We start from the raw sequence: 15,124 nt of genomic DNA on the forward strand, positions 1-15,124 counted from the left end.
TTCCGTTTTTTTATCGTAGAATATGTGTAATTTTATTTATGGCTATATATATCTCAATTGCTAAGGGGATGATGTTAATCCAGCTAGGGTCCCTAGTATGGTGATCTACCTTCAGTTGTTGGCGATCTATAGCACATTTTTATATTGTGTTGTCCCCTATAGTTAAAATGTTTTAGATTCAACTACTAGTTTTGCATATATATCTGCGATACTCTAGTTGCTTTACTGTCCTTTGTCGGCAGGTTTTATAATCCCTATATATATTCTATTTCACTGTCAAGTGTTCTCGTCACGATATGGATGAAATATTGCCGATGTGAAGTTTAAATAATAAGTCACTCACTCACTCAAGACCTTATGGCCGTGTTGGCGTAGCATGTTGTCAATGTTATATGTGGGTGGAGGTTTGTTAGGTTTAATCAAAGAGTACAACTGTGGTTTAGTGGCCTTAATTGAAAATTGTATATTGTTATTTGTTAGCCATTGCTGCATATCTGACTTCTTTGTATTGGAAGTTGGGCACCTATTGTTTGGATCTCGAACACTGTGATAGGGAGCATTGTCCATGACAACAAGACTTTTGTAAGGCAGAGCTGGCAACAATTGTTCCTCATCATACTGTGTGAAAACCGTTGAGTTCATTTCTGTATGATAGTCCCTACCATCTGTGCTCTTTGACCGAAATACCCAGGTAGGGATCCACGGGGGGAACCAGCATGAGGAACGATTAAACGTTCACCTGTGCCTGTTGGTATTTTCCTACCATCACTGGGATCAGTGGGTAGCCACTGTCTGGCAGCAGTATGGTTTGCATTGACCCAGGTCTCATCCAGATATATGGGTTCGAACCCATCCTCACTTGCCTGCTTAATTTCTCTCAGATAGTTACACACCTTATTTTCACAATATCAGATCTCTCACTCATTACAAGTTTCTGGTTTGCTACCTTCTTGTACTTGTATCCAAATTTGAGCAGTAGTTTGCTTAGCATAAACCTAGAAACATTAATGTCGTGATCCTCTGCAAGGATGTGTTTTAACTTTCTTGTGGACAGGTGTTCATTTCTAGCACATAGCTGGCGAATGACATCTCTGATTACCCTGATGTCAACAGAATCTAACTTTGGATGCCTACCTTTTTGTACAGGGTTTTATTTATTGGTTGTTGGTTTATACTAGTCGATCGATGGGTCACTACCATACATCTGTACGGTTTCATGGTAGCCCAGTGGTTAAAGCGTTCGCTGGTCACTTTGAAGACCCGGGTTCGATTCTCCACATGTGTACACTGTGTGAAGCCCATTTCTGGTGTCCCCGCCGTGATACTGACGGAATATTGCTATAAAATTTAACTCCCTCACTAACTCACCATACATCTTAACAAACTCCAGAACTACATGCTAGCTCGATCATCAACGGAAAGCCTGTCAGACTGTGTATTGCGACGATTAGGTGGTAAGAGATAGCCTCTTGTGTTATGTACGAAGAAACGTAATGGGGTGATGATAACGTACTTAAGTAGGAGGTCGCGCATAATAACTGCCGTTCTGACACTGCTCGGCTTAGGATCAGCAGAGCCCTTGTGACTGGACACAGATCCAGTTCAGGAAAGTATCAAGTCCAAATTCATTTAGACAGTATCAGAACCTACGCCTATAGCATTGGCGGTCTTTTTAGTATGGGCAAAACAGATTTGTTTGTGAGTATAGCCGAAAATGCCCTACATCGAGACAACCAATTTTTAATTACAACTGTGGAGTGAGTTTTATTAAGCTTTATTTAATTAGATTCCAATCTAGTTTGGAAATCAACCCGCTGCTCTTTCCAATTTCCAATCGCAAAGCAATAATTGGTTTTTCACTGACATTTTTATACAATTTTGATGTGAAGTCACACTTTTCATGATACAAAGAATGGTTTTCCAGCGGCAAAGAAAAGGAAAGCAAAATGACCAAACGTTGCAGACTCATTGTTTGACAAGCCGAATACAGCAATAGTGTATCATTTTACGGCTTGATGTCAGAACAATTCATGTCACACTCGCACACCGGAATATTGTTCCAAGACATTTCTGTTGAAATTAAAGGCATAGTTTCACATCACACTTATCTAAAAATAGATAATGCATTTCTTTCAATACTACTATCAGCCCTCGGCGAAGGTACCATATAATTTATTTTAAAAATAATACGTATTTAGATTACAGCATTAAATTAAAAAGTTCGAATGAATTAATGCAACGTTGCAATAAATCGACTCTAGCGCCCTCTACCGGCTGAACTTAATTTCAAACGAACCCCATAGAGTTATGCCCCTCGGAGCGCTCTTTACGAATATCCTATAACTCCTTTGGAGACAGAATTCAGTCCTAGGCGCAACTTGTGATTGAAACCAGTTCGGCAAACACCGACAACAACGACTTTTCGATGTACGGAGCAATTGTTTACATTCCGTATAATTCATGGTTAAAAAAACAGGACAATCATGATTCATATTAAATGTGTGTTTGTGTAGTTAGTATTGGGAATCGACCTCTCAAACCATAATCGATTATCGACTTTAGATCACATGTTTTACACCTAAACAATACGTATGTCAAGATATTTGTGCGTGTAGATAATATTGGCCAACATACTGTCGAAATGTGTGAAAGTAGGCCTTTAAAGACGATTGTGAGGTCGTATTTCTACAGTTTCGCGGAGTGTCAGTTAATGTTGGCTGAAACATGAAATATGGATCGCAAAGAATCACGACCGATCATTATTTAGAAGATTTTTGCATGCTTAAAGGAAGCAGACTTGGCCTCCTGTTTCCAACAATTTTTAACAAACGAATTTAGATGTTGAAGGCATACCTGCCAACACTGACGCCTTTGGCTTAAGATTCGCGCTTGTATTACTCATGTCACGCTCTCACGACAAAACTGATAAATCTTAAAACTTATTTAGCACATAATCTGAAGTTATTCTTGCCTTGGGGTTGGAAGCTCGTGATTTCCGTTCCTCACTTATAACACTGTACGTCTGTAATTTTCGTTTTACATGAAATTGCGAAAAACACTTTTCAAACAGGTCAGAATCTAGAGGTTACAAATATGAACAAACATGCATATGAAATTACACATTTTCATCTTCTACTTTACAGAATAAAATGACATAATCAATGATCATATCAGTCAACATAAAACTTGTCATTATGAATAAATACCTAATAATCTGTGCTTCGTTGAAAGCGTAATCAATTTAAAATGATTGACCTTGAACGAATTTCCCGTTGAATTATTCACCAAACTCAAGATTAAACTGACGTCTTGTTGACGTTCTCAGTGCCCATTAATCAACTACAGCACGTTATTAATTCCACGTGTTGACGTAGATATGATTCTACGGTGCAGATTGTTGCGCAGCGTGGAGTAAATAACACACCAGTCCTGTAATTGAACGTACTGAGTGCCGAACAGCAAGAACGTCTTGCGCATCAAAGCTATCAACGCCGAATATCTAAAGCACAAATCCTCGCGAGCTTTTACTGCTTCAGACGTCACTCGACACACTTCACCCATAGCATCAACAACCCCAACACTACTTAAAGGGGGCGATGCTCCGCGATCAGGTTCCTGCTAGGGCCTGAGTGCTGTAATGAATGTAATATGTCACACTGAGATAGTGACTCTGTCTGCAGATCCGTTGCCACACCAAGTTAGCAGAAAAACCAAGTGGGGTTTAACTGTAAAAGTGCCAGCTGGTGTTGTGTTTGTTGTTGATGTTGTTTGTTCCGAAATGAGGTCAGTGTACTCATGCAGTACGCACACAAAACACACACAATCAGACACAACATGTATACATTTTGACAAACATACACCCAATTGCAATCATACATGGTTATAGACTGACGAGGGTACATTCACTAGCGCAAAGTAGCTCATAAAGATATGTATTCGCTTGTATATAGCTAGGATATAAATGCGTATAATCAGTGTGGATCGTAACTTAAAACTGCCACTTGTATACAGAACAATGCACTTGTGTAAAGTCTTGTATAAATTATATTTATGTGTGTTTCATTTTTTTGTATGAATTTGTTTATATATATTTCTTCCAAAAACAGGTACACACACACGACACACGCACGCAAGCACGCACGCACGTTAGATCTTTGCAACTCATGCCTGCTGTAAAGGTCAGGCTCGCTGATCTGGTTGACACGTGTCATTGTGTTCCATTGTCGTACATCGATTATTATGAAGTTAATCACTGGATTGTCTGGAACATATTCGATTATGTACAGACCGCCGGCATATAGCTGGAATATTGCTGAGTAGGTCGTTAAACATATACGTATATTTGATCATTTGAATACATCATTATATTCGATGCAGGTACCCTAAAATACAGCTTTCTGTAGAAACAACATCTCGTTCAACATTCGTCAAATTCTCCCGACTGCTCCTCACATGAGCAAATCTGAAAACGGATTCATTAGGCTCGTAAACCCAGGCTATGATATTGCTGAGTGGCTCTACATTTTATGTGCCCACTGAAACAGCCATGAGACAATTCATACACAATAACACTGTCACAGGAACTTCAAAGCCGACACTGGATATTCGGTATTCCGATGGACCAATAAATAACCTAAATATCCACCGTGGTATGATCATAACGGCTCAAGTCGTGCAGACAATAACAAAGACGTTTATTATTAATTTAGCAGCTAGCCATCTGAACCTGCCTCTCCTAATTCTCCCAGAAGCATTCTTTTAATGATAGCTCACTGCTCGCCTGGATACTTTGATTGACGGATATGGTTAGAGAGAGTTCGTTACGATCCAAGTGATAGACAGTTTTCACAAACTGCCCATACAAACAGCAGAATTCCATGAATTACGTACGCACGATAACGGCTGAAGCAAAGGGAGTTTGATAATTCCATTACTTGGAATCCACTACTGATAGTTTTGCCCGTGCTGGCACAGCTCTCCAAATGACTTTGGCGATTGGTAGATGGCATCGTTTACCGGTCAATTCCAGGGGATGATAGAATAGGTAGATAGAGGGCACGGTCTGTCAATGACTTGGATGCGGTAGAGAACGGACGGTGGTCAAACATCTGTTATCTCAGTGCTGATGTTGAAGAGGTCTATCATGCTGTGTCACAGGTGAGAAATAATTACACACTTGAAATGAACGTATCTTCACTTCTATGTTGACATTTTGAGTTTTCAGTTCAGATATTTACATCCAGTCATCATTGACCCACGTCATAATATGACTGAGTTCAAATTAAATTAAATTCTAACTAATTACGTAATTTTTCTATTAGTAAACATTTTGAGGGTTGCCTAACATGTATAGTTTATTGGTTGTTATAGGCCATGGATATGTTGATGCCAGTCAGACATCGTTTTATTTGTGGTAAAACGAACAAAAACGGTAATAAATGATTTTCAAGGATAAACAATTCATGAAATAAAGTATTATCAGATCCCTATCTGTTTGCGGTTAAACATATTTGGCTTGGAAATGTAATGTTAGCCTTTATGCTTATATAAATACATAAAGACTGGTTTTATAATCCAATAGTAATCGTGAATGTTGTATGTGTGCTTCGTATGAATATGTAGGGATATGCACACATGGTATTTATTTATAGCACTCGCGTTTGCGCAATGGTATAGTCGGTTCTTGACCGTGTATTTAAATTTGTCGTCATAGCGTCCCTCACGTGACTTATTTTCATTTCAAGCGTGCTATAAACAATATTAGCTAGGTGTTTCCATATCGCAAATGTCGTACATTTTGAAATAAACATTAATACTGGCCAATATGGTGGCGCCTGGTTCTGTGCGTTGAGCTCAAATCACGAATCAGTTGAAGTTAAGCAACGTCAAGCTTGGAGAGTCCTTGGATGGGTGACCGTGTTTTGCAGCTTGACTCTAGAGTTTCTAGGACTTCAGTCCTGTCCCGCAACGAAGCACATATGATACATGTGGTCTCACATTAGGCAAATGAGTTTGTTCAAAATTGCCTAGTCTGTTCACCAAGCAGAACATGGGTACCCGGTTGGATAAAGGCATGTGACTATAACCTTCTAGCGCCTAACAGGCAGCTTATGTTATCCGGGATTAATAATAATCAGATTCTGATTACAGTTTCCAGTGAGCAACTAGTCAGATGGATACTAGGCGCTATATAAATGAATTATTAGTAGTAGTTGTAGTATTATTATATAATAACACACCGGCTAGGGAAATAATATTTTGTTATCATTATGAAGTGATTCATAAAGTGACTGATGTTTAAGATGTGCATTTACTTAAAGACTTCATTTTCATTCCATTTCTCTTATTGTGAAAAACCTTGAAGCCGTTTTGTCTGTAAGAACACATGAAATGTTGAAGTTCATCACTGGAACATTCATCAACGTCTGGAGTTTAAAAGTTGTTCTTGCCTGGTGACCTCATCATATCTGCCGGATCTTGACACTAAATGTATTGGATTGGTTTATGACATCCATTAACACTATCCGTTACATGATGCATACATTACACTATCCGTTACATAATGCATAATATTTTGATAAATTTATTCCGGTTGGCAATATAACTATGTATTGATTTAATAGTCCTGTTGAAGTCCCAGTAGGCGCCTGACAACCCCTACAGGCTATATCAACAACAAGATAGTCTAGACCTATACCGATGTATCAGTAAATCGTCGATAATTACAATCGCCTTGTTGCATTTTGTTCATGCGAATATCGTAGATGCTTTGAAGGCCTGTATAATATAGATCTCTGACAAAGATGTACACTGGTGATATTTGACGTAAATTATGACTTTCCGTCACTTTTATGCATAAGAGCATGATAATGCTTAATGGGCAGAGAATATAACGTTTTCAGCAGTTCTACAGTTGATTTCATCAAGATAATGACGTATCATTGATTCCATACCCTTCGTCTCTGTTACAAATCGAAACTGTTTGTAAGTATGTGTTTAATAGGCGGTTCCACGTCCGGGGAATCGGACTTGCGGACGTTTATCGGAAGACAACAATACTGATGGTGAAGACAGTTAAGGAATTGATTTTTCTGCAAATTACTATTTCGTGTTGCAATCAATCGTCAAAAATGGCAGCGTTATGATACGTAAATGAAGAACGTGACATAGGTCGACCAAGTTACCAAGCCAGACCACTCGACCCATTGAGCCGCCTCTTACGAAAAGCAGAACTTTCTGAGAACCCATTCTGACCCGGGCAATCCTGAGAAATCACATGGTTTCCCCTTGAACTCATACTGTCTTCATCATGCTGAAATATAATCGCATACGGGGTTATTTAGACATTATGTGTGAATTTTATTTTATTTATTTTTTATTTTCTGCTGGATGAAAGTATGAATGGATTGACAAATGCAAAGGATCTTTCGGTATCATATGTTGCCAGTGAACGTCGATGTCGGTAAAGAGTTAGTCCCAGAAATACACAACAATCGTGCATACCTAGGTACTTCCTGGCATGGTTCAGGCTGAAAAGAGTGGCACTCAGCAGGCTATATGGGCATTACAGGCACGCTGCATGGAGTATATCGTACAATCATCAAGGAGTTCGGGGGGCTATTGTGTGCACCGACATCATATGTTATGGACATTCTAGTATCACTGGATGTTTTCTGTATGTAGTTAATTTATCTGAATAAAACGAGGAATGAAGTTCCTCATGGAGAAGATAGCAGACCAAACCAAAATGCAGACTATAGGAGAAGCAGCTATCGTAGTGCATCCGAACTACAGCAATGTGTTTGCGTGTGGGAGTTGCCTGTTGGCAGGTGACAATATATAGTGTCGGCGGGTTTTGTGATTCCCGGAGGGCGGAAGCGGTGGTTTAAGAAAAGAATCTCAATGCACAGGAGGATACTGGCAAGTTGAAAACATTGGCTACTGTTGCCAAGGAGTGTGGTATTAATTGGACCATGAGCGAACACATGCGGCCTGTTTTGTGCGGCAGTTTCTCATTGTTTTGTTTGATGTTAATTATATCACTTTAACCACCAGACGCTGGTTAAACCATCCAATTAATGGATACAAGCACTCGAACAGAAATGGTTCTGAACTCAACAGAATCCTCTTCGAAGTGAGACGTTCTAAGAAGTATGCATAATAGCTTTGTTTGCTGTTTGACGCCGCATTCGGCGCACAGGGCCACGAATACCAGAATATGTTGAGCATCTTCTGTTTGGTTTTAGTTTAACGCCGCTCTCAGCAATATTCCAGCTATATGGCAGCGGTCTGTGACTAATCAAGTCTGGAACAGACAATCCAGTGATAAACAGCATGAACATTGATCTAAGCAACTGGGATACTATGACATATGTCAACCAAGTCAGCGAACCTGATCACCCGAACGGGTATATCGCCTCTTAAGACAAATGCATATAGGTGGCACTTATATCGTCACGGTGATTAACTGAACGAATGCAGTTTTACGCACACTACTGCTCCCTTGAGAGTAGGACTTGTTTATCAAGAAGCTCTGGTGCCATCACAAATGTTTACAAATTCATTCATATTATTCTTCACTATTTTGCCCTTAACGTCCCATGGAATCTGTTTCGGCAGACAATGAAGAATGATTATTCACTGGTAGTGATGATTTATGTTTACACAAAGGTTCCTAATATTACATCGACATCAACGCGAACTGTATACAATCTCAGCAAACATACCGGTGATTTATAGCATAGATAAACACCCGTGCCGTCTGGGAACGATGACAAACAATCATGTTACACATTATAACTACTGCGTACGGCGGCTGATACCATTGAATGAGTGAATGCTGTTTTACACAGCATCAGTTTGCTTGTTAAGGGTAAAATACTCCTATCAATACACAAGATGCAACATGATAGCAAATCCTGTGTAATGTTACAAAACGAAAAATGAACTTTTTTCACATCAAGCTGAACTAAAGCTTAGTAAGCTTGATTAAACATCTCTTTCAGCTATTGTATAGTCCTCTGTGAAACATTGAAGAGCATTATACCCCAAAAGCTTTATAGCTGCTGGACTACTGTGCGTGAAATAAAGGGTAAATCCACTGTTGAAATCATCCTTCCTGTTATGGTATTGAGGATAGGATGGTATCACGCTTAGGGGCGGTGGGATAGCCTAATGGTTAAAGCGTTGGCTCGTCACGCCGAAGACCCGGGTTGGAATCCCCACATGGGCACAATGTGTGAAGCCCATTTCTGGTGTCCCCCCGCCGGAATATTGCTAAAAGCGGCGTTAAACCAAACTCAGTCAGTCAGTCAGTGGTATCATGCTTAATAATTCCGCATATATCTAAACATAAAACTGATTTGGTTAGGTTTGGTTTGGTTGGTTGTTGTTTTACGCCGCACTCAGCAATATTTCAGCTTTATGGCGGCAGTCTGTAAATAATCGAGTCTGGACCAGACAGCCCAGTGATCAACAGCATGAGCATCGATCTACACAGCTGAGATACGATGACGTGTCAACCAAAGTCAGCGAGCCTGACCATCCGATCCCGTTAGTCGCCTCTTACGACAAGCATGGGTTGGTGAAGACCAATTGTAACGCCACATCAGTAATTTTGAAGTTATTCCTTGGCCCTTACGGCTTGCATCGGGATCTGTATACAAAGCTCATGATTAAATGGATAAAGGTAGACGTGGATATATAGAAAGGTAAACTATCTGATTCAAAAGTTAGGTCAGGCAGGCCAAACCTTTTCCATAACCATAAGACATCTTTGTCAAAAGCAGAGCCTAATATTTGACTCCGACCATATCACAGACATTTTTATGAATCGCCTTCATTACAGATTTTCACGAAGGTGAGCATACCCTGTCCAACAGGTGTCACCCGTCCCAAACATATTCAAAGGCAAGGTTTTTACACCTCAACAAAACACGTACGTACGGTACAAATCAGTGATGAGTCAGAACAAGGAATGTTCTCTACATACCTACCATATCAACTTTTACTAAAGTATTGATTACTAATTCTTGCATATAGTTTGCCACACAGAATTATAATGCATAGATATAATTGTATAAGGCTATATTAAGATTGCTTCTCTTATCTTTTAAACCTAGTTAAGTTGGATCTATCACAAGAAGGTATGGTCTATGCGACCGTCGTTAACCGATGTATGGTCATCGGAGGTTTAGTGGATTATCTTGTGCTGAACAAGCAGTAATTCTTTCTTGTACACATTACATACAGATCTGTAAACAAGGTAGCAAACTGGTAGAGACGGGACTGTTTCGTACCTTAATGCTCTATTCCAAGACAGATGTTGACGATGATGAACAGTATTCACATGTTTTGTTGAATCACGAATTTTCAAGGTCACGTTCCGTAACTTAACAACCACTGGGAAATGACGTTCGTGTTGGTAAACTTGTAGGAAATGTAGGGAATGTCTGAGAATGATACTTACGTTAAAAGCATTAATTTACATCTGTTCGTAGTTTCTAATTAAGGATAATATGGGCTTTTTCCTATTTAGTAGAGTTTGCTCTGGTTTGTTAAATTCTTCCGACGCAATTTCAAGAAGTAACTTACGTAACCAGTTAATACTGAGGTAACTTAATGTTTCTAGACCCATTCATCAACCAGAGTAGCTGATTTTTTGCAGCAACACAGATTATCGTCTGTGTTGGTTTTTTGTGCTTCCTGCGTTTCCAATAGTTCTTACAGGAATGGTTAAAAAACGTCCAAATCAATTGCATGATTTTTTTGTGGCCTGGTCCGGCGACATCTTTGGCATGCTGAAAACACGAAACAGACGCAATATATTGATGAAGGAGCTTCGTTCGTTAGAGAGACTGCAAATGTCTCCTGCTGTGTCATTACACCTTTGTCATTGACGTACATGGTGAAATTATTCACTTTCATCAGACAACATAAAAAGATGATTGCATCTAACTTTGCTTACAGAGTGGCAAAGCAGGAGTTCTACTGTCACGCCTCTCAAGTATTTACATTTTGGGTAACTTTTGTCAATGGCGGGTGCTACCGGTAGGGCAGTACACCTGGTGTTATCACTGATTTCTCAGTGGTCCATTCATATAAGTTTTATATAAGAAATCTATTCAGATGGAAAGGAATTTGTTTTGGAGGAAAGTTAGTAGTGTTTATGCTTTAAAGTTAAATTTGATTTCGGCATTAGGTTTCAATTTAGGTCACTTTTGGAAGGTTTGATGTCATACTGTAACAGAACAAATATTGCCCGTTTCGAAAGAAATAGAATTATTATGGATTGTTATTAAACGGACCTTGATGTTTCAATTGCATTTGCCTTCGTTGTATATTAAACACAGATATCGTTCAAGAAATCCGAAGACTGTAATTCAAGCCATATGTTTCAACAGGCACAGTGTACAGTGTGGGCGTTTTTACAGTCTGCTCCATACAGCTTCTCCGATGTCTGCTCAGCATGTTTAATAAAAGTCTACAATAAAAGTGATATGTCTTGGGGTTAAACTGATTACCAGCAGACAAATCAATTTCGTTCATATGAATAAACGCGACAAAACCCTGTCCATGACTATTAGAAATCTCCGATGAAGAATTCGAGACTAAAGAGATGGCAAATAATGGCGCCTTTGACCACTGCGATATTTTGGCATCGATTTTTTTGCCCCACCTTCTGAAACCAATGAGACTGCACATAGCGAGACCAGAATATAATCATTATCCGATCATTAAGTGCCTTAACAAACATTAAGTGCTTTGAGAATACAATAGTTCTTGGGATTTCTTTGAAAGGTTTTCAGATACATGAAACAGACTCTACTTAATCAGAAAAAATGTTCCTTAATTTAAAATTGCAAAAATACAACCTGATGCTTTAAACTTAAATAAGATCAAAGAACATTCTCAGACAAAATTCCCTATTCCCAAATGTCAATATTTCAAATTATCAGTATATGTATACATCAAATTTAGTTTCTCATTTTATATTTTTTTTATTAATTCGAGTGGATACACATATATGTCCATTAAAACTGCGAATGTCTTACGTTATATGTGTGCTGCAAATCTATCATATTTCGTAATTATTTTTTATACCGTGCAGGCGTAATTCAAGATTAACGTATTAAGTTGGTTTCACCATTTGATTTTATTGCAGCCAACCGTCTCATATCCCTACTGCTTTATCCCAGTGGGCAATATAATGTTTTATGCGAATTGTTAGATTGGAGAATGCTATTGGTTAGGCCGAACATACTACCGTTTACGCGAACGCCTGTGTCATCAAGGATTTTAAGCCATTTACTAATTGTCAGATCTTTATGCCCGTTAGGTCAAATGGACTTTGTATTGGTAGATGATTAAAACTGGTTATTCTCTTTCATTGAAGTTGAATATTTATTTTGATATAAAGGAAGACATTAGTGAACACAATGGTCTTACATCACAAATGAAGTATTTAGAAATACATTAGTACACGAAATTGGTTCACCTCACAAATACAGAATATGGGAATATTTGACCATTCGGTATATTTTCGTACAAGGAGACAGTCATGTTTCTGATAGCGTCTCTCGCTTGAAGCTAATTTAATGGGAGTATGTGCCCAGCAAAAACAGATTAATGTACAAGTATCAAAATAGATTCGCAGACATATTTGCATCAAAGGACTTCACGTTAGTTTGGTATTCTTCATCCTTGGGAGTCTGTGGATGATGTTGATGATCAAAGAAACTAAGCTACCACAGATTCCTTGACTCGATCCTGCGTCAAAGACTGATAGTAAACGTTGTTTATGGCAAGGAACTTTGCCGTTTTCAAACAAATCTCACCGGTAATTCGTCAGTTAATGCCTCGCATGGACATGTCGGTTAATCAGGCGACAACTGTGGTTCATTGCCAGTTCAAGGGAAAGTCCATTAATATATTGTTAATTTGCCAGATGTAATAATGATCAGTGAGTAGAACACGGCGATGGTAATTGATGTACCAGGATCCAAACCGGATGATTTTCGGAACAATAAATACCTTTGTGTCGAACTCTGATGAGTCGAACGTGCGGATGTTTCGAAGTAAAAGTTTGATCCCTGCGTATAACTTCTTCGACCTGTAGTCTTCGACCTGCGCTTGTATAGCACCTCGTACAACTCGAAGTGTTTAAGTTGATCTCTTCAACTTCGACACAACAGTATTTGACCATGTCTATTTTAGGAGTGACTCCTGTTTGAAGAATAGGAAGCACTGATATATGAATCACGATAACATGCTGAGGTACAACATCAGAGCCACGTTCCACAAAGCGATCTTAGCGCTACGATGATCTTGAGGCCATTTGATGATGGCCAAACAGACATCTCCCTCACATAAATTTACCAGTGAAATGAAAGAAATTGGAAACCGTTTTATCTATTAAGATTTTGAATGACAGAATAACACCCCAAATGTCCCCAAGAGTTAGAATATCCACTCATATCCACCTGAACCTGCAATACAGAAGATCAGTGAAACCACCTATTCTGTTTCGACCCGTGAAGATCCGGGTTAGAATTGGTCTTCAGTAACCCATGCTTGTCGTAGGACTAACGGGATCGGGTGGTCAGGCTCGCTGACTTGGTTGACACATGTCATCGCATCCCAATTGCGTAGATCGATGTTCATGCTGTTGATCACTGGATTGTCTGGTCCAGACTCGATTATTTACAGACCGTCGCCATATAGCTGGAATATTGCTGAGAGTAGAGTTAAACAACAACCAAACCAAACCTAATCAGTTTCATATTTAGATATATGCCGAATAACATTCTATCCCCTATACAATGACAGGAGGGAAGATGTCAACAGTAAACTCTCCGTTTATGCTGAGCAGTAGTCTAGCAGCTATACAGCTTTTGGGGTATAATGCTCTTCAATGTTTCACAGAGGGCTGTACAACAGCGCAAAGAGATGTTTAATCAGGCTTACAAAGCTTTAGTACAACTTGATGTGAAAAAGGTTCATGTTTCGGTCTGTAACATTACACAGGATTTGCTATCATGTTGCATATTTTGTATTGATAGGAGTACTTTACCTTTCATGTCATATTTTCTCATTTTCTTCTATAATCCTGCCTCCAAACCTTATTAAAAGCTTTTGAAAAATCAATAACAGAACAAAACTACGTCCCGTTTAAGGTAAACATGTTGTCTCTTGCTTAGATGCAATTTAAAATCCAGACAACGCATGTAATGCTTTCAAAGTTGGGTTAATCGATAATTAATGATGAAAATGAAAACTTTGGATGAGTCGATGGATGTGAAATGGAATCTTTTATAAATCTTTTTATACCATAAATTGGTTTTTTTAATATGTGAGCTAGGGTTCTTATGTTACTGCTTCCGCGACGTCATTAGATCTGATTCGATCCGTCTGGTATTGTGGCAAACGAATCTTGAATATCAAATAGAAGTTCTACATTTTCTTCATATCTAGTGTCATTAGTTTCTCAAAATGCTAATGTCCGATTAGCGTACATGTATATCTAGCGTACCACTGACACACATGTACCATTCATATACAGAGGATACTAAACTCGCTTCCGTATAAAACCATTTTCATTAAACGAGTTAATAAAATCTAAATCCAACTTTCCATTGCAATAGATGTATAAGTGTATGTAATGTAAAGCTGACATTCCTTTCACAATTTATACATGCCATTTGACGTACCATTCATGTACATGTATATCTGACGTACCATTTATATGTATGCATATCTGACGTATCATTCACATGTATAACTGACGTATCATGAAGCACACATGAATACATGACGTACCATTTACATCAACGTATATATGACGTATCATTCATATACATGTATGTCTGACGTACCATCCATGTACATGTATATATGACGTACCAATCTACACAATGCATACTGTCATTATATCACACGTGATTATTGCTCTTTTATTTTAAAAGAGTCATTAGGCGAGATTCGAAACACGATGAAGAGAATAACGACACCAGGACAAAGGGCGTGCCATGATGGTTAATTGCATTATCTTGAAAGCAAAATCCGAAACTTTCGTTTTCCACCAGAATATGAGCAATTACATATATTTCCAGTGGTACGTTGATGG

Source organism: Haliotis rubra, unplaced genomic scaffold, assembly GCF_003918875.1.
Source record: "Haliotis rubra isolate DU_JTF1 unplaced genomic scaffold, ASM391887v1 Scf343, whole genome shotgun sequence".
NCBI classification, from domain to species: domain Eukaryota; kingdom Metazoa; phylum Mollusca; class Gastropoda; order Lepetellida; family Haliotidae; genus Haliotis; species Haliotis rubra.